The sequence below is a fragment of the Ixodes scapularis genome, unplaced genomic scaffold, assembly GCF_016920785.2.
Source record: "Ixodes scapularis isolate PalLabHiFi unplaced genomic scaffold, ASM1692078v2 PGA_scaffold2__306_contigs__length_199485367, whole genome shotgun sequence".
Classification (NCBI taxonomy): Eukaryota; Metazoa; Arthropoda; class Arachnida; order Ixodida; family Ixodidae; genus Ixodes; species Ixodes scapularis.
In genome coordinates, this window is record NW_024609857.1 from 141,956,424 (window position 1) to 141,959,236 (window position 2,813).

Consider the following 2,813-nt stretch of genomic DNA (forward strand, 5'->3'; position numbering starts at 1 on the left):
TTTCCATTCCCTCTCGCACTCTTCTATCCTTCTCTCCCCACAGGAGCGGGTCCCTGATCTACTCTCGCAGAAGCACCTAGATCAGGGGTCTCCAAACCCCGGCCCGCGGCTGGCCGCGGTTCCTCCACTGAAGCCTGACCCGCAGCCCACTTCCAGCACCACCGCTGCTATCGGCGCAAAAAGTTCGCCTAAAGAAATGACGCTGCCACACGCTCCAAATGCGCAAAGAGACAAGAAAGAACTAACTGGATCGTAACGCGGCTCCTCTCTCCATATTATTCATTGAACATTGTCATCACCAGCATCACCATTGTTGGTCCCCTGCTTCGTGTCTGTTTAACTCTATTAAAATTCCTTTGCATTATTATGTACATTGTGCTTAGTGTCCTAGCTCTGTCATAACTATTGCGTATTGTTGACATTAGTTTTATCATTCTCATTAGTCTTTTTTTGCACTGTGCGAATGTGATAGATTCTCATGCGCTTTGATTTATGCCTGGGGAGTTTTCTTGGCCACAGCTGTCGTGTTATGGCCCCTTAGCCAACAAGTTTGGTGGCCCCTGCAGTGTGATATGCACCGTCGCAGAAAACAAGCAAGGGGAAAGTTTAGGCACAAGCAGTCCTTGGGCTCCAGTGTATATGTGGGTCAATAAAAGCAATAATTTTTTAAGCGCATTTGAGGTGGTACATGTGAGTAGATTGAGTTTACTATTTCATTTAAACACCTGAGACTGGTTGAAGATACGTGAAACAGCCAAAGTAAAAGCAACAAGAGAAGAACATCCAAAGCCCTATTGAAAAATCTCATGAGAAATTTCTTGTAAAAATAAACACATATCAATCATACAAGATATATAAGAGTCATATAAGAACTATATAAGATATGTAAGAATATATAAGAACCGTATAAGAAACTTGCGAGAAGTTTCTTCTATATCTCATATAGTTCGTATATAGTTCTTATATAGTTCTTATATGGTTCTTATATATCTTGTATGATTCATATGTGTTTATTGGACAGAAGAAACTTACACAAATGCCTTTTTCTCTAGGGAGGCGTCTGTTTGAGACGTTGTCGAAAAACACCCTCACTGCTTTACCGTCTTTTATTTGCTCGACCATTCAAAGACACTCATTTGCGTCTCCGCAATTAAAATATTACAGACACTTCGCTCATTGTGGTCCTCAATATTCCACGTAGAGCGTACTATATCTAAGTTCAAGGAAAGTATCTTCAAGTAAAAACATAGTTGCTAAAACAACGGTTGGAAGCGGGTTTCAGTGCAATAAATACCTTCCGAAAATGAAGGACGTTCTCACTTCACCGTAGCACCCTTCTCCACATCCTTATTACATCATTCAAAAATGACGGGTGTTTCAAGCCACATCACCCTATCTTAAGTGTATTCACAGTAATATCAAGGTGCTGAAAAAATGTAGTCAGGGGTGTGAATTTCTGTAACACCTTGTATTACGTCCCTAAGAGTGTCAACTTTTTTGCTGCGTATGGTCATGGGCGTTTGAATTCCAGTCGAGACGGCCGTTTCTGCTATCTTGGTGAACACAGTCTCGGTGCGCCGGTGGCAGCCCTCTCTCTTGGCGCCGCGCGACTGCACGGTACCGAGAGAAGCTCGGCAGAGACGTACGTCTTATTTGGTCGAAACGCCGCGCGACTGCAAAAGTCTTTCGACCGGATGAGACAACTTTGCCGGGTCTTGTCGGTCATGTGGTGGCCACGTCAGAGGACTTCGCGTCTTCTTTTGCCGCAGCCTCCCAAACATATGCATGCATGTCGAAATAAACTTATTATTATTATTTAAAAAAATGAACTGACCCCTTCTTATGACCTAAGGATTTTACCAAATGGCTTCGTGAACCACACGCCTGATGGTATGCTCATCAACTTCAATAGCTTCGCTATGACCCTGATTGACTTGCTGGGGTCATCACTGACGACCTTCTGGACTTGATCGACAAAGTTGGCGCTCATATTGGTACAGTCTAAGATCGTTATAACAGACCTTGATTTTGAACTTTTGGTCTGTAGTAAGAGGAGTATGTTGTATGCAGATACGAAGTTGAGTCAATGGTATACAGAGGAAAACCAACCGAGCTTCACAAATCGGTATGCTATATCCAAATGTCTGTTGTAACCAGGTCTGTTATAATGAGCTTAGACTGTATTAGATCGTTGGGAATGCTTCTTTCATTTGGCCGCTGACGAGATGTACCCTTCTGAGTCAAGCAGTTTTTTTCTGACTTCAAAAACAAATGGATTTTTCACATTCACAAAGATAGCCATCTCTGAGTCGTCGTGTCGGCGGAAAGTGCGATGAACACAGCATGTCTTTTCATCTGCGTGAGACTGGAGGCGGCGATCTTGATAGGAATGCTGGATGATTTGCTATATGCATGCTGTTGAATCGGTGCCATCGAACTATAACCAAACACAGTTGTTTTCTGGGCATCTTTGACGTGCTAAAAGTGTGCGCTTAAATGCCGGCCGCACCAATAGAATGCGGTACAATACCTAGTGAGTGAACATTAATATATAATGTTAATCTCTCCCGATCTTTCAAACAAGTGTCTGCTCTGACTGAATGTAATGCGTCCTGTTAAACCTATCTCTTTCTAGGAAGTAGGGGGGACGTCCACCCGAGGTCTGACAGTGATAAAAACCGCTAACCAACGCTAACTGCTAGACACAGAGAGAAAAGCACACAATTTACCAGCTAAAATCTTCCGTATGCCATCGCAACTTGCAGATACATCGAAACAAGTTTTTCTTTTTTTTTCATACGTAATGCAAAACG